This window comes from Ursus arctos, unplaced genomic scaffold (assembly GCF_023065955.2).
Source record: "Ursus arctos isolate Adak ecotype North America unplaced genomic scaffold, UrsArc2.0 scaffold_9, whole genome shotgun sequence".
NCBI classification, from domain to species: domain Eukaryota; kingdom Metazoa; phylum Chordata; class Mammalia; order Carnivora; family Ursidae; genus Ursus; species Ursus arctos.
Genome location: NW_026623111.1, coordinates 42,119,474 through 42,137,725, shown reverse-complemented (window position 1 = coordinate 42,137,725; position 18,252 = coordinate 42,119,474). Strand labels below are relative to the sequence as shown.

Here is an 18,252-nt window from a genome sequence, read left to right as displayed (position 1 = left end):
TATATGAAATACAAATTTACTGTCTGGGCTCAGTAGCAGACATAAAGATACATCAATAGAAATCTCAAATCCTGTGTCTTCTGTATCGAGGATATGTCTCTCTTCTGTATGTAATACTTGTCAAGTCCAGGTTGCACCTTGTGAAACCTCGTCACAGGCCTTCTGGCTGTGAATTAGTGTGCCACTCACGCATCCTCTTTTGTCCTTAATTACTCCTACTTACGTGTTACTAAGATTCATTTGTGCGACGTGAGCCCCATCTCCCTTCCTATTCCACAGATTCAGATAGTGTCTTGGTCTGCTATTTTCTAAGACCTAGCATTTCAGGTGAGGATCTAGCAATCAGTTTAAATCAGTTTAATCAGGTTTAAAAAATAGTAATCGTCAACTAGGAGACCCACATATATTTATTTCAAAGTTTTGAAAGTAAATAGGGTAAGACAGAAAAGTGAAAATGGATAGCATATATCTGATTCATGCAAAATCTTACAATGTAAAGGAAGTACATTTTATCTTAAAATGTAGATATAATGATGATTTTAGTGAAGAAATGCTATATGGTAGTTTTCTGAATAATCTGTGATTCAGGATGCATCTAAACATATTTGAACTAGTTTTCACATGGTTGTGAACTTGCTTGGCCTACTTGGCTACACAAAACCAACCTGGCAGTTTATCCAGGTTTTAATAGGTCAGAACAACTCCTATTTTATAAAGTGATTATACTGCAAAAAGAGGAATACTTGCAGCCTTAAAAGTTGTTATATTCTTAGTGGCATTTTACATGGGTCTGGTGGCCTCATTGATGAAGTATATAATATGTCAAAACATCATCATATTTATACATATTAGTTTTAATTTATTAAATATCTCGTGAGCTAGCCCTAAGCCTAATATTTTCATAATATTACTTAGTAATCAAATTTCCTAACAGGTCCCTGGAGATTTTTATCACTAATGAAATTCTGTACTAGGTTTATAGTTTGTTCGTTCATTCTCGCCCTCCCTTACCTCTTTGCTCCTCTCCCTCCCTCTCTTCTCCCCTCTCCTCAGATCCATTTCAGGAATTTACATATACCCAGAGGCACCTGAGTGGCTCAGTTGATTAGGTGACCGACTTTTGGTTTTGGCTCAGGTCCTGATATCATGGGTTGCAGGATCGAGCCCTGCATCAGGCTCCACGCTCAGCGGGAGTCTCCTTGGATATTTTCTTGTTCTGCCCCTTCCCTCGCTTGCTTGCTCGCTCTCTCAAATAAATAAATAAAATCTTGAGGGGAAAAAAAGAAATTTACATACACTTGTCTTTTTAAAACAGGCCAATCCACAAAGGATTGGATTTAATTAATCTTCTTTGGACAACTGTTTGATGCTTAATAAATTATGCCTTTTTTAAAATGCATATAGCACATGAAATAGTTGTCCAAAAGGGAAAGTATGCTTTCATATTCTTTTGGACATTAAACTAACTTTTGCCATTCAGAAGAAACAGACATAGAGCCTCCTGGGGCCATATAGCAATGATTTTAGGCTTGGAAGTTGCAGCTGAACTCCTGGAACATGAATTATCATCCACATTATTTTTCAGTTCCCTTGAAGAAACGTAAAAGGAAAAGATAGCTCAGAAGTTACAATACTTCACTAATATAATACAAAACAAAATAAAAAGGTTACAAACTATCTGGCATGGTGGTGTAGTTGTTTGTCTGTTGATCAAATTATTCTTTAATGTCTTATCTTCCCCTAAGATACTTAATTTTGTCTTCACCAAAGAGAGACTTCTCTGGTCATGGAATGTGGTAGGCAGAATAATGGTCCTTCAAGATGTCCATGCCGTAATTCCCAGAACCTGTGACTATGTTAGGTTAAGTGGCAAAGAGGAATTACAGTTGGGAAGATTATCTTGGATTATCTGGGTGGGTGCAATATGATCAATTACTAGGGTCTTTGTATGGAAAAAGGGAGGCAGAAGAGATGGCAGCTTGAGAAGCACATGGCCTGCTGCTGGTTTTGAAGACTGAGGAGGGGAGCCGTAAGCCAAGGAAGGTGAGCAGCCTTGAGAGGATTGTAAAGGCAAGGAAACATTTTTTGCTAAGGTTTCCAGAAAGGAACATAGCCCTGCTGACACCTTCAGTTTAGCCCAGTGAGACCTGTATTGGACTCAGATCTGCAGAACTGGGAGAGAATAAATTTGTGTTTTTTCATTCCATTAAGTTTGTGGTAATATGTTTTAGAAGCCAGAGGAAACTAATACATGGTACATCCGTTTAGGTTTTCACTGACAACATGCATTTTACATACTGATTAATTGAATCCTGATGTGAATGACAATGTGGTTTCTTGTGAATGTTAATTCTAGTTTATTAAGAAGCCTTTTGTGTTGATAATATGTTGGGCGCTGATGAATGGACCTTTTTGTTTACCCAGGGGTCTTTGTTTGCTACCTCATGGGAATGGTGAGAAGTTCATTGTGGTTGGAGAATAGGGAATATGTCTACAGTGAGGGTGGAATGGGGCACGAGGCTAGAGAAATAGAATGAAGCGGAAAAGGAAAATGGTACCATGCAATGTAGCAACAGAAATGACTTTCAGAAGCCTTGGTTTCCCCTCCACTGTATGATTTATGCCTGTATTAATAAATGCCGTAAATTGGAATTATAAGTAGTTTTTATTATCAGTATGACTGGAGTTATATAGAATTGTAAGCGGCCATTGCATTTTGCCATAGAATGTCTCATGGAGTGGCTTACCCATGATAAATGTGCAAAGGATTCAGTGGCAAAAAGGAAGGCATTTAGACAAACATGTAAAAGAATTAAACATTTCTGTCTCTGTCTCTGATATTCCCTGACCATCTCAGATAAACTTGACTTGCCCCTTTGTGCCTTTTCTGGAGTGAGAAATTGTGAGGGCCCAGCAAAGATTAGGAGGTTAGGACAGGTTGGGGGAAAAAAAAGATGCAGGCATAAATGAATGAATTAGAGCTGTACTGCCAATTTAAAAAAAAAAAAATCTGTATTTTGTGGTTTTGAATCAAGCAGATCGCATGCTAGCTATCTCAGCTTGTGTGAGCTGTAGAGGGATCAGTGTTTAAACAGACAATATGGGGAGGCATGTAATTATTTCTAATGGTGAGTTCTAGAATGACTCGGAATGAATGGGAAGTAGGATGGTGCACAGGATTTCAGAGGACAGGAAGTGAAGGAACTGACTGGCTGACATGTTGAGAGGATCGTTGTTACAGATATTGACATTAAAAAACAGCCACAGAAGCGGTATTAGAGTAACAGCCCTGAGGGAATGAGAGGGCTTATTCTGGGAGTTTATAAATGGTTATAACATGGAGAGGGTAATAGCTGATATCGTCTGGAGGCATGAGATTCAAAACTGGATAATTTAGGGAGGAGATGAAGGGGAATAATTCAGCAATGACAGTGAGGAACAAGGAGGTCCGCCTCACCACTAGGACCTAGTCATCTGTGACATGGGAGAGGAAAACAGCTGTCATTTGGAAGGACTGGAGTTAGAGCAGAACTTCTAGAGTAGAGTGGGGTTTCATTTGGTGCAAGCAAGGTGAAGAGAGCGTGCAACAACGTGTTGGGGAAATAGGTTTTGTTAATGATATCACTGTGAGTTCCAGAGAACACTGTTAAAGGAGTTTGGAAATTGGGAAAGGAAGGGGAAAGGGATCAGTGCAGGGATATAAAGAATATGTAAGGACAAGAATCCAGGTGATGGTGTTGGGGGGGCATGGAGGGTCTTGGGCCTCTCTTGGTGACTGATATAAAAGGAAAATAGGGCATAATGGGATTAATCTTGATTGTTTCCAAGGCAGGTTATTGTAAATATTGAGGGGGAGATATTTAAGAAAGGCAAATTTATCAAGAGCAGCCAGAGATATTTGGACTTTGTTATGTTTCTGTTGCTGTCCTACAGATTACCACTTAATGGCATAAAACAATAAAAATGTATTATAGTCAGTACTGAAGCTCAGAAGTGCCACATGTGTCTCACTGGGCTAAAATCAAGGTGTCAGCAGGGGTGCATTCCTTTCTGGAAAATTCCTTTCTGTCTTCAGGGGAGAATCTGCTGATTGTGTTTTCAAGCTTCTTTAGGCCTCACATTCCTTGTGTTATGGCCCCTTTCTTCCACCTTCAAAACCAACAACATTGTATCTTTCTGACCCTTCTTCTGTTTCATAATCTCTCTGACCAGAGCCAGGAAAGTCTCTGGTTTTGGTTTCTTTTTTGTTGTTTTTTAATTTTTTTCAATTTTATTTCCAGTTTAGTTAACATACAATGTTATATTAGTTTCAGGTGTACAATACAAGATTTCCATACGTCACCCTGTGCTCATCATCACAAGTGCACTCCTTAATCCCCTCTGCCTGTTTCACCCCCCACCCCACCTCCCCTCTGCTAACCATCTGCTTGTTCTCTAGAGGTGTAAGGGTCTGTTTCTTGTTTGTCTCTCTCTCTCTCTCTCTCTCCTTTCCCTCCCTCCCGCTCCCCCTCTCTCCCTCTCTCTTTTTTCCTTTGCTCATTTGTTTCGTTTCCACATGAGTGAAATCATATGGTATTTGTCTTTCTCTGACTGACTGACTTCGCTTAGCATTATACTCTGTATGTAGCGCCATCCATGTTGTAAATGGCAAGATTTCATTATTTTTTGTGGCTGAATAGTATTCCAGTGTGTGTGTATACATATACATACATATATATACTACATTTTCTCTATCCATTCATCTATGAATGGACACTGGGGCTGCTTCCATAATTTGGCTACTGTTGTAAATAATGCTGCTGTAAACATAAGGGTGCATGTATCTGAAAGGTTCTCTGCTTTTAAAGACTCACATGATTGCACTATACCCACAGACATTCAGGATAATCTCCCCATCTCAAGATCTTTAACCTTAATCACATCTGCAAAGTCCCTTTTGCCGTGTAAAGTGACATTTTATGGACTCCAGGGATTAGGACGTGATCTTTTTAGTGGTGCCATTACTTAGCCTACCACAGCGCCCCCTCTTTCTTCCTGCTGATCCTAGTAAAGAGGCCTGGGGTAGGGGGAGTGTAGCTTCAGGGTTATGGTACCTGGTTCAGTGTATAGTTCACTCTGTGACTCAGGCTTCAGCTCTGCACCTTCAGATCTTCTCTGGGACTCAGTGGAGGCTGGGGACAGGCTCAGGCCTCAGTCTAGTCTCTGAAAAAGGAGTAGGGTGCTCCTATATTCTGTGGACCAGATCAGTCCATTACATGAATAGGGACCTCAGGCGTTTAAAGAAATACGTTAGTTGAATCATTGGAATAGTCTTGTGTCCTACTAAGAAAGTTGTACTGATTTTTTAGTATTTGTGTATTTAATGAGGCTTCAAAAATACTTCGCATTTAGACCTTTGAAAGGCCAGAGAGTTCTGGCCATTTGTTGTTTGTCTTGAGCCAGAATTTCGTCTGGTTCATAAAAGTTTGGTTTGGGGTATGTTTCTTGTTCTTACTGTCAGTTCTCATTTAGTCTCTGAAACTGCTATATAGAGTTAAGAATGTTTTCATCTTGCTAATATTTTATATCCGTTGTAGGGGTAGGCTGGGTAGGCTAATGTTCCCATTTAGTATCGAGTAAGTTAAGAACTATTTAATTTCATCCTTATTCATACGTTAAACAATTAATTTAAAAAGTATTTGAATCTTTTTTTACAAGTTAAAATTGTTCTTTTAGGAATAATCTTTTTAGCTATAATACAAACATTGAGTGCTCTGCAGAAGCAAGTTAGAATTTTTTATAAATGATGATAAACGTAGTTGAGGATTGATGCTTGGGTTTTGTATTATACCAGTCAATTAAATTTCAGCACTACTTTTAATTAATGTTAATAGATCCATCAGTGCCAGGAATATCTGTGATATCAGATTTAACTAACCTAAATTCCAAAGTAGGTCAGTGGGTCAATAGGTTATTAGGTTAGAAAAAGATTTATTGTAGTTTACATTTTTTTAAACCCAGGTTCCTGTGTTAATCATTTTAAATTAATAATTTAAAGATTATTGATAATTGGATGAAATTAAGTTTTTCCTTTAAATTATGTCAACAGTACATAGAAAAATAGCCTCTGTTACTCTTATTTTGTAACAGTAACATGTTATTTTGTTACTCATATTTTGTTTTCTGGAATGGATAAACATGTAGTTTATGTTCCTTATGTATAGCTAGGGCTCTAATGTTGGACTTTTAAAAGAAAAACAAAAAGGCAGCAGTTTTAAGTTTTTCTGATTATAATAATAGTGCATGTTCATAGGAGAGATTTTAGAACGTACTAAAGAAAAAAGTTTAAAATTTCATAAGCTACTTAGGAATAACTACAGTTTTACTTTTGGCTTATTTCAATTTATGTTTGATATATCTTGATGCCACTGTTACTGCTATTAGATGGTTAAATTCTTTATAACTTTACTAGATTGTGCACAATAGTGCAATGAATATAAAACTTTGGATACACCTCTGATTGTTCCCTTTTTTCTTAAAGTAAAATTACTGGGTCAAAGGGTATAAATATTTTCAAGCAGTTGATACATCTCACTAAACTTTTTCTCACCAAACTTTAAGAAAGGGATTTCCACTTTACTCTCTTAAAGCAGTGGTCAGTGTCTGTTTCATATCTCCCTCACCAGAGGTATCAAATTCTTTGTTATTAAATACAGTGGACATTTTAGAGTCATTATCTTGTCTGCACTGCAGTATTAACATTGTCAACTTCTTAAAACACTCTTTTCTGTAATTTTAGTGACAGCTAGTCTTTCTTGGCTTTCTTCTGTCTCTTTGATCCTTTGCCATCTAGGTGATACTGTTACCACTAATCATATTTAAAATTCATTTGCTGTTTTCTGTATACTGTCCCAAACATGTAACATATTTAATCCTAAGGACAACTGCATGTACCTACTATTATCTCCATTTTAAAAATGAAAAAAGAGATGCATAGAGATGAAGTGACTAGTCTGAGACCCACAGCTAATAAATGGACTAAGCTATAGTGCATACCCAGAAAATCTGTTTTCAGAGCCCATTTCTTTTTTTTTGTTTGGTTTTTGTTTAAATTACTTAAAAATTTTTGTTTTATTGAAGTATAGTTGACACATAGTGTTACATTAGTTTCAGGTATACAAGATTGTGATTGGATAATCCTACATTATGATGTGCTCACCGTAAGAGTAACTACCATTTGTCACCATACAACACTATTACAGTACCATTAACTATATTCTCTGTGCTGTGCCTTTTATTCCCATGACTTATATTCATTCTATAACTGGAAGCCTGTATCTCTCCCCTTCCCCCGTTTTGCCCATCCCTTGACCCCCCTCCCTCCACCTCTGGCAACCACCAGTTTGTTCTTTGTATTTATGGGTCTGTTTCTGTTATTTTTATTTGTTTTTTAAGATTCCATATATAAGTGAAATCATATGGTATTTGTCTGGCTTATTTCGCTTAATTTAATGCCCTCTTGGTCTATCCATATTGTCACTAATAGTAACACTTTCTTATGGCTGAGTAATATTCCATATCCCAGCACCATCTGTTGAAGACACTGTCTGTATTCTCTCCTCCTTTGTTGTAGATTAATTGACCATGGGTTTATTTCTGTGTTCTCCATTCTGTTTCATTGATCTCTGTATCTTTGTGCTAGTACCATATTGTTTGGATAACTATAGCTTTGTAGTATATCTTGAAATCTATGATTATGATAACTTCAGCTTTGTTCTTTTCTCAAGATTGCTCTGGCTATTTGCAATCTTTTGTGGTTCCATACAAATGTTAGCATTATTTGTTCTAATTCTGTGAAAAATACCACTGACATTTTGATGGGTATTAAACTGAATCTGTAGATTGCTATGGGTAGTACGGGCATTTTAGCAATATTAATTCTTTTTTTTTTTAATAAAGATTTTATTTATTTATTTAACACAGATAGAGACAGCCAGCGAGAGAGGGAACACAAGCAGGGGGAGTGGGAGAGGAAGAAGCAGGCTCATAGCGGAGGAGCCTGCTGCGGGGCTCGATCCCATAATGCTGGGATCACGCCCTGAGCCGAAGGCAGACGCTTAACCACTGTGCCACCCAGGCGCCCCAATATTAATTCTTCTAATCCGAGATCGTGGAATATCACTGCATTTGTTTGTGTCATCTTCAATTTCTTTCATTAATGTTTTATAGTTTTCAGAGTATAGGCAGAGCTCATTTCTTTAAATTCCTTGCTCTGCCTCCTTCCCATTTTATTAGTCTTCTTCTAGTTTCTAAAATACTAATTTTCATTCAGTTTCAATCTTAGCCTTTCTTTTTCTTATATGTTTTTCCTAGAAAATCCCATCACTGTCTTTAGTTTATATATTTATGTTGATGACTCCCGATTTACATCTTGGCATTTACAAGATGTAAATGCCAAGCTCACTTCTAACCATCTGCTGGATGTTTTTCATCTTGCATATCCCTTAGGTATCTTAAATGCAAGGTGTCTAAAACTGAATTCATCATCTAAAGTACATGTGAGGTATCTGTAACACAGTGATTAAGAGCATAGCTCAAGGGGCGCCTAGGTGGCTCAATCGTTGGGCATCTGCCTTTGGCTCAGGGCATGGTCCCGGCGTTCTGGGATCGAGCCCCGCATCGGACTCCTCTGCTGGGAGCCTGCTTCTTCCTCTCCCACTCCCCCTGCTTGTGTTCCCTCTCTCATTGACTGTCTCTCTCTCTCTGTCAAATAAATAAATTAAACCAAAAAAAAAAAAAAAAGCATAGCTCAAGCTAAACTATCAGCGTTCATATCTCAGCTTTATTGCTGACCTTGCTCAGCTTACCTATACTCTTTTTCAGTTTCCTCATCAGTAAAATGGAGATAATAATAGAGCTTACCTCCTTTGATTGTTGAGAGTCTTAAATGGGAGAAGACTTTGAGGAATGCTGGGCACATAGTAAGTATTTGTTAAATGTAGCCACTGCTTTCAACATCATTAGCTCTTGTTTTCCTCCAGCTTATTCTTCCTATGTTTCCTATCAAACCCACGGAAGCATCCAAGCCAAAACTTGGGTGATAGTCTCAACTGCTTCCTGACCCGCACTTCTGATTATTAATTACCAAGTTCTGTCTAGTCATCTTAGTATTTATTAAAACTTTTTTTTTTAAGATTTTATTTATTTATTTGAGTGAGAGAGCAAGTGAGTGCGTGCAAGTGGGGGCTGGGGCAGAGGGAGAGAGAGTAGACTCCCCACTGAGTGAGGAGCCCAGTGAGGGGCTCGATCCCAGGACCCTGAGATCATGACCTAAGTTGAAGTCAGACATTTAACTGACTGAGCCATCCAGGTGCCCCTATTTATTAAAATTCTTACATTTATATGACCTCTGTCTCTCTGTTATTTTGCCTGAACTATTATAATAACCTACTTCTATTAGTCTCCCTAACTCTAGTCTTGCCTTCTTCATTCCTTTCACTATATTGTAGTTTGAATGATATTTCAAAAGAACAAATCTATTAATGTCACTTCCCTGCTTAAAGCTACTTCACTGTTTTCATGTTGCCATTGAGGGGGCAGGTGATTTTTTTTTTTTTAAACTTCACATGGCTTTTCATGATATACACACCTCATCATTCTTATCTCTTACCCCAGTTTTTACCCTACCCTGTCCCTAGGTTTTTGCTCTAATCATGCGAACTACTTTTAGTACCCTAAAACTACAGTTCTTGTTTATGTCTCCAGACCTTTGCATTTATTGTTCTTTTGGCATCAGAGTTCTCTGTCTCTTGGCCTGGTGAATTTTACTCATCCTTCAGATCTCAACTTAGGGATTACTTCTTCCAGGAGGCTTCCTGAACCTCTGTGTCCCTCATATGTATTCACGGGGCATTTTGCGCATGCCTCTGGGAAGTGCCTCAAATGCAGTTGCTATGTCTGTTTTGCCATTGTAAAACTACCATTAGCGTAGTGTTGGACTCTTGGACTGGTGCTCAGTAAATATTTGCTGAATGATAAATATATGAAGTGTAATTTTTAAGGAATCATGAATATTTATGACAAGTTTTTAGTTTAAGTTTCTTTGATTTCTAGCCAGGAGTAATTTTACATTTATTAGCCATTTGTTTTCTTTGTGCCTCATTTAATTTCACTTTTTGCTCATTTTGGGGGTTTGGATTTTATTTTTTTATTTTTTTCAAATAAGTCTCAATTTTAGTAAGTGCCTCTACACAGACATTTGCTACTGAAAATTGAAATAGCACATCAAAAAATTTTTTATTACAATTCAGTTTTTGAAAAATCAGAAAATCTGGGCTATGCATCTTGCCCTAATTATGCTCTAACCAAACCAACCAGAGTTTTCCGTGTATTCCTTTTGCACAAGTTACTTAGCTTCCAATTTTTGATGTTAGGTTTTATCTTAATGACTTCAGGCTTCTCAAACACACAGGCCACACTCAAAACCTATTACCGCTTCCTTAGGTCAAATCAAAAAGTGGAAGTATATTGAAGTCATTCAAATGCAAACTACAGGATTCCTCACAATTACTGGTATCAAGGTAGAAAAGAGAAAAAAAGAGCTTATATCATAGATTGTAAAAATATTACACAGTTTGTCCTAACATAGAGCAGCTTTCCCAAGCTGCTGCATAATGCTCCTGAAATTACTAGCAAGAAGAAACAGTACAAGAATTAAGTTTATGTTTACATTGGCTCTGTGTTACAGTTATTCTCCATGCTGGTATCCTCAGAAAGATCTTTATGATACAGGCAATAATGATGACTACGTCTAAATCTTTTCACTCTTGATTCAGCCTGTTTCCTTCTGCTGTAGCTCTTTTTGAAGCATGGCCCACTGGTTGAGATAGCACTGGTATTCAATCAGTTGCATCATCCTTTCCATCCTTTCTTTCTGAGCAGTTAACAAAGTCCTTACTCCACCCCTCCTGCTGCTGAGGATGTGGTCAACGAGCCCAGTGGTTTCTTCTCTCTGTCCTGCTGTTGGGGTGGATATTCTGGTAGAGGGGAAGGGAGTTTGATACTAGGGCCAAGAGTCAATTTACTAAGGTTCTTTATTAATATTTCAGAGATAGTTTGAGAGGCAGCTGAGCCTTCCTGGGAATTCTCTTCACTGGGCATCTGAGATGATCCCGGGGCCCTCGTTGGGTAAAGCTGCTTTGGTGAATCCATTGGAAGCCTGGGGGGGTAGGGGGGTGTTGGATTTTAACATTTTTCTGAGTAACTTCTAAATATCCTTATGTGGTAAAGATATTAACCCCTTGTCATACTGCAAATGTTTAAGCCTTTTGTTTATTTCGAGGGGGCATTGCCATTTGTGTTTATTTTGTTAATAAAAGTAGGTATCCCTATGCATTGTATCTTTTATTCTTCACAAGAACCCTCTTAGCTAAGAATTCTGAAGCTTAGGGTGGTTAAGTTATTTTCCAAAGATTTCCATCTATGCCTTTCTAAATTTACAGGTCTTAAGCGTTTTGTACTGACTCTTCCAGCATGCTGTTTATTAGCTGCTTTAATTCTGACTGGGGAACGCTATCCCAAAGCACTTAAAACCAACTAGGACACAGGGATCTGGCTTCTGAATTTTGCTTCATGCACATTTTAGGAACTCAGTCCTGTTGCTCTGATGCTTTTGACTCAGACCATTTATTTTTGATTCCTTCAATTTCCCAGAGTATTGTTTTATCAGAAATCCCCTTTTCTCAAAAATATATCTTTTGCTATAAAAAATATCCTTTTTTGTTACTGTTATATTGCATATATAGTTATATTCTTTATTGAAAAAAATTGAGAATGGGGCACCTGGGTGGCCCAGTTGGTTGGGCGACTGCCTTCAGCTCGGTCATCATCTTGGAGTCCCCAGATCGAGCCCTGTCTGCGGCTCTCTGCTCAGCGGGGAGTCCGCTTCTCCCTCTGACCCTCCCCCCTCTCATGGTCTCTCTCTCTCTCAATCTTTCTCTCTCAAATAAATAAAATCTTAAAGTAAAAATAAAAAATTTAGAGTGGACATTGGGTGGGTCAGAAGCAAACTCGAGTGTAAAGTTTTACACGAATTTGTGGTAAGTTTGAATTGGTCTCAGTTAATTCAGTTATTCACCAGTGCCAGTTGAGTGTTTAGTATTTGCCAAATACTCTGACAGGTCCTACTAATAGATGAATAAGTAAATTATTACTCCTGTTTTGAAGAAACTCATGATTTAGAAGAATATTGTCAATGAGAATGTTATAGTGATATATTCCACTTCTACAATGAAAAATAGTAAGAACACAATAATTTCGAATTTTCCTTGTCCGTGAAAGAATATTAATAACTGAAATTGACAGGTTCCTGAAGTTTTCAACACCAAAAAATTAGAGTAAAATTCACCCTGATTTTCCTTTTTGAAGGTGAAAATGAAAACTAAAGTGTGCACATGTGCACTCACACACACACACACACACGAAGTAGGGAGACAGCGGGAAAAATGAAATATGAACCAGTCATATGTGAATGTGAATAGTTGACTTTCTAATAAATATTGTGTAAAAATGATTATTAGTCACTATTGGGTCATGACCTTTTTTGTATTAGCTGATGCAGAGACTTCAGTAAAAGTAAATTATATATAATTCATATATGTTCGTTGGCATTCTTAAAGCAAGTATTTGAACTATTGAGAACTAATTCACAGGAAAACTATTAAATACTTTGGCAGCCTCTGTCCAGTTGGTGTTCTAATGCTTTAGATCCTGTCATCAGTCTGTGCCACCATCTATTACAGGAAAAGTCCTAAGAAATTCCTTGTTGTTAACGAGTTACTTCAATTTATTAAGTACCTATAATCTCATATAGAGCTTGAACTTCTGTTGATCCTTAAATACTTACTGACTTAAAGTGTCCCCCAAAACAACACCTAGGTGTATCATTTTCAAACTACAGAAAATCAGATATGAAGAAAAAAATCCTGAAAGAAGCCAGAGGAAAAAAACACCTTACATGTAGAAGAACAAAGACTTACATTTGACTTCTTTCAGAAACCATGCAAGTAAGAAGAAAGTAGAGCGAAATATATAAGGTATTGAGAAAAAAACTCACCAACCTAGTGAAATTATTCTTCAAAAATGAAGAAATAAAGACTTTCTCAAACAAATTGAGGGAGTTTGTTGGTAGTAGACCTGCCTTGCAGGAAATGTAAAAAGTTCTTTGGAGAGAAGGAGAATGGGACAGGTCGGAAACTTGGGAGTTTGTAAAGTAAGAAAGAACATTGAAGAGGGAGTAAGTAAAGGTAAAAAAAAAAACAAAAACCTTTTATTTTTACCCTTTTTATTCTTAATTGACCTCACATAACAGTTTGTTCAAAATAATAGCAATAATGAATTTGAGCATGTATACTTGTGTGTGTGTGTGTGTATATATATAAGTGCTTATATATAAGTGCTTATATATAAGTGAAATGAATGACAATAATACAAGGGATAGGAGAGAGAAATTAGTATTATTTGGTTATTATAAGGTATACTACTTGTCAGGTGGTATAGAGTTTATCTAAAAGTGAACTTGGATTAGTTGTGAATGTATATTGTAGGGGCACCTGGTCCTGAGTTTGAGCCCCATGTTGGGGGTAGAAGTTACTTAAAAAATATATTTCTATATAAAAGAAAAAAACTTAAATAGTATATTGTAAACTCCAGGGTAACCACCTGAAAAAGTAAAAACCACTAAACCACTAAAAAAAATGTAAAGAAAAGAAACATAACCAATATGCTTAAGAAAAGGAGAGAATAGGAATCCTGTAAACTGCTCAGAAAATCATTTAAGATGCTGAAAATGGCAAAAGACAGAGAGTGGAAGACAAAAATGGGAACAAAGAACAAGGGCAACAAATAGAAACAATAATCAATATGGAGATGTTAGTCCAACCAAATCAATAATTGCTTTGAATATCAGCCTAACGTACCAATTAAATGACAGAGATTGTCAGAGTGGATTAAAACACAAGATCCAATTATATGTTGTCTACAAGATACCCACTGTTAATATAAAGACATATATAGATTAAATGGATGGAGAGAAAAGACCATATAATATGAAATCTGCTCTCTTAAAATTTTAAGCATGTACAGTACTGTTAACTCTGTGTACATTGTTGTATAGCATATCTCTGAAACTTTTTCATCTTGTGTGACTATGAAGCTCTATATCCACTGAAGAGCTTTCTTGATTCCCACCTCCCCCAAGCCCCTGACAACCACCGTTCTACTTCTATTGGTTTGACTACTTTAGACACCTTATGTAAGTGGAATCATGCATTATTTGTTCTTCTGTGACTGGCTTATTTCACTTAGCATAATTCGCTCAAGATTCATCCATGTTGTTAAGTATGAAAGGATTTCTTTATTTTTGAGAGCTAAATAATCCATTGTAAGTATACCACATTTCCTTTATCCATTCGTTTGTCCATGGACTGTTTAGGTTGTTTCCGCCTCTTGGCTATTGTGCGTATGCTGCAGTCAACATATAGGAAGGAGTACAGTGATCTCTTTGAGATCCTGTTCTCATTCCTTTTGCATAAATACCCAGAAGTGGAATTGCTGGATCGTATGATAACTGTATTTTTAGTTTTTTGAGAAATTTCTGTGCTGTTTTCCATAGCAGCGGCACCATTTTATATTCCCACCCACTGTGAATAAAGTACCAATTTTTCCACATCCTTGCCAAACTTATTTTTCTGTTTTCTGTTTTTGTTGTTGTTGTCTTATAACGGCCATTTTAACAGGGATGTGATATCTCATTGTGGTTTTGATTTGCATTTCTTTTATGATTAAGGATTTTGAGCATCTTTTCATATATCTGTTGGCCATTTGTGTGTCTTAGAAATATTTAAGTCATTTGCATATTTTTAAAATTGCGTTATTTGTGGGTTTTGTTGTTGTTTTGCTGAGTTGTAGGAGTTCCTTATGTATTTTGGATATTAATCCCTTATCATATATGTGGTTATCAGATATTTTCTCCCATTCTGTAGGTTTCATTTTCACTCTTGTTTCTTTTGCTGCACAAAAGTTATTTACTTGAAGGAGTTCCACTTGTCAGTTTTTGCTTCCTTTGCTTTTGGTGTCATATCCAAGATATTTTCCAAATCTAGTGTCCTGGAGCTTTCCCCTTTCTTTTCCTCTAGGAGTTTTACAGTTTCAGGTCTTACATTTAAGTCTTTAATCCATATCAGTTTGTTTTTTGTGTATGGTGTAAGGTAGAGTCCCTCCAGTTTCAGTCTTTTGCGTGTGGATATACTGTTTTCCCAGCACCATTTGTTAAAGACAGTATGCTTTTTGATTATTTAGTTTTGGCACCCTTGTTGAAGATGATTTGACCGTATATGCCTAGGTTTATTTCTGGGCTCTCTGTTCTTTACCATTGGTCTGTGTGTTCATCTTTATGACACTTCCATACCATTTGATTACTGTAGCTTTGTAATACGTTTACAGGTTAGGAAGTGTGAGGCCTTCAGCTTTTTTGTCAAGATTGTTTTTTATTACTTGAGATCCTTTGTTGTTCCATACGAATTTTAGGATTTTTTTTTCAGCCATTGGGATTTTGATAAGAGATTTTGAAACCGTAGATGACATTGGGTAGTATGGATGTTTTAATGATACTAAAGCTTCTATAAACATCCTCTGTATGTCCACTGTAAACTTCCCTCCGTGTATTTGTATCTTACTTCTTTCAGCACTGTTTTGTAGGTTTGTAGGTTTGTTACTAATAATTTTATTATTTTTGATGCTATTGTAAATGACACTGTTTTTTTAATTTCCTTTTCAGATTGTTTGTTGTTAGTGTATATAGAAGTGCAACTGATTTTTGTGTGTTGATTTTGTGTCCTGCAACTTTGACATTTGTTAGTTCTAATGGCTTTTTCGTGGAATCTTTAGGGTTTTCTACATATAAGATCATGTCATCTTACTTTTTTACTTCTTTCTGATTTGTGTATGCCTTGTTTTCCCTTACATAGTTACTCTAGCTAGAATTTCCAGTACAGTGTTGAATACAAGTGGTAAGAGTGGACATCCTTGCCTTGTTTCTCATCTTAGAGGGAAAGCTTTTGATTTTTCACTGTTGTTCATGGTGTTAGCTGTGGGCTTCTCCTATATTGCCTTTGTTATCTTGAGAAAATTTTTATTTGTTCCTAGTTTATTGTGTGTTTTTATCATGAAAGGGTATTGAACTTTGTCAAATGCTTGTTCTGCATTGACATATTCATGTGATTTTTATGCTTTGTTTTGTTGAATTGCTGTGTCATGTCGATTGATTATTGTATGTTGAAACATGCACCCTGGGGATAAATCCCACTTGGTTGCGGCGTGTTACCCTTTTCTCTTGGATTTGGCTTGTTAGTATTTTGAGGATTTTTTCATCTATATTCATTAGGGATATTGACCTGTAGTTTTCTTTACTTGTAGTGTCTGTCTGGCTTTGGCATCAAGGTGATGTTAGGTTCATAAAATGAGTTTGGATGTGTTCCCTCTTCAATTTTTTTGGAAGCGTTTGGGAAAGATTGATGTTAATTAATTCTTCTTTACATTTTTGGTAGAATTCTCCATTGAATCTGGTTCTGGGCTTTTCTTTGTTGAGAGGTTTTTGATTACTGATTCAGTATCCTTACTAGTTATATATGTATGTTCAGATTTTTCTACTTCTTCATGATTCAGTCTTGGTAGGTTGTGTATTTCTAAGAATTTATCTATTTCTTCTAGGTTATCTAATTTGTTGGTGTCTAATTGTTCACAGTAAGTAGTCTCTTACGATTCTTTGTATTTCTCTGGTGTCAGTTGTAGTACTGCATCTTTCACTTCTGATTTGAGTTTTCTCTCCTATTTTTCTTAGGCTAGTTAAAGGTTTCTCAATTTTGTTGATCTTTTCTAAAAACTCCTTTTCGTTTTTTTCCTATTGTTTATCCTCTGTTTTGTTTACATCTGCTTTAGTCTTTATTTTCCCTTCCTTCTGCTAACTTTGGGCTTGTTTGTTCTTTTTCTGCTTCCTTGAGGTGTAAAGTTAGGGTTCAATTATGAGATTTGGTTCTTTCTGTTTTTTTTTTTTTAAACTGGATTCTATTTTATTTATTTATGAGATTGATTTATTTATTTTTGAGAGAGAGCAGGGCTGGGGGAAGGGTCAGAGGGGTTAGAGAGAATCTCAAGCAGACTCCGTGCTGAGCATGGATCCTGACGCTGGGCTTGATTTTGTGACCCTGAGATCATGACCTGAGCCAAAACCAAGAGTCAGCCGCTTCACTGTGCCACCCAAGTGTCCCCAAGATTTTTTTTTCTTTTTTAATGTAGTATTTACCACTATAAACTTCCCTGTTAGTACTGCTTTTGCTGCATCTCCTAAGTTTTGATGTGTTATGTTTTTGTTTGTCTCCCAAGTATTTTCTAATTTCTCTTTTGATTTCTTCTTTGATCCACTGCTTGTGTGTGTGTGTGTGTTAATTTTCATATATTTGTGAATTTTCCAGTTCCCCTTGTGTTATCGATTGCTAGTTTCATTCCATTGTTGGCAGAAAAGATAGTTGGCATGATTTCAATCTTCTTAAATTTGTTAAGACTTATTTTGTGACCTAATATGTGATATGTCCTGGAGGATGTTCCATGTGCAGTTAAGAAGAATGTGTATTCTGCTGCTGTTGGGTAGAATGTTCTGTATATGTCTGTCAAGTTGATTTGGTCTGTAATGTTATTCAAGTTGCTTGTTTCCCTTTTGGTATTCTGTCTAGATATTTTATCCTTTTTGATACTGGGGTAGTGAAATCTCCATTATTGTATTGCTATCTGTTTCACTCTTCAGTTCCATCAGTATTCGTTTCAAACCCCAGGTGTTCTGATGTTGGGTGTATATACATCTTCCTGATGAACTGACCCTTTTATCATTATATAATGTCTTTTTGTGTGTGTGTGTGTGTGCCTCTTGTCAGTTTTTGACTTAAAGTTTATTTTGTTGGATATAAGTCTGGCCACTCCTGCTGTCTTTTGATTACGTTTGCATAGATTATCTTTTCACTTTCATCCTCTGTATGGCTTTAAATCTAGAGTGAATCTGTTGTAGACAGCAGATGGTTGGATCTTACTTTTTCTGATCCATTTAGCTACTCTGTCTTTTGATTGCTGACTTCAGTCCATTTACATTTAAAGTAATTACTGATAGGGAAGACTTACTGTGTCCATTTTGTTATTTGTTTTTGACTGTCTTGTAGTTTTCTGTCA

General features: G+C 36.7%; 1 protein-coding gene across 24 annotated transcripts in view; it reads left to right on the top strand.

The window, feature by feature from the left end:
* The window catches only part of CLOCK (clock circadian regulator), a 137,500-nt gene that overhangs the window by 35,355 nt on the left and 83,893 nt on the right, over positions 1-18,252 (top strand). For 6 of the 24 annotated variants that reach the window (XM_044387756.3, XM_057309495.1, XM_048211764.2 and 3 more), the window contains one exon: positions 8,863-8,960. The exons of 16 other annotated variants lie outside the window; for them this stretch is intronic. The gene's annotated coding sequence lies outside the window, so the exon portion shown is untranslated. Of the gene's footprint in view, positions 1-8,862; positions 8,961-9,183; positions 13,074-18,252 lie in introns of those variants that run through there. 2 more of the 24 variants (XM_057309499.1, XM_026508924.4) reach the window with 2 other exon arrangements.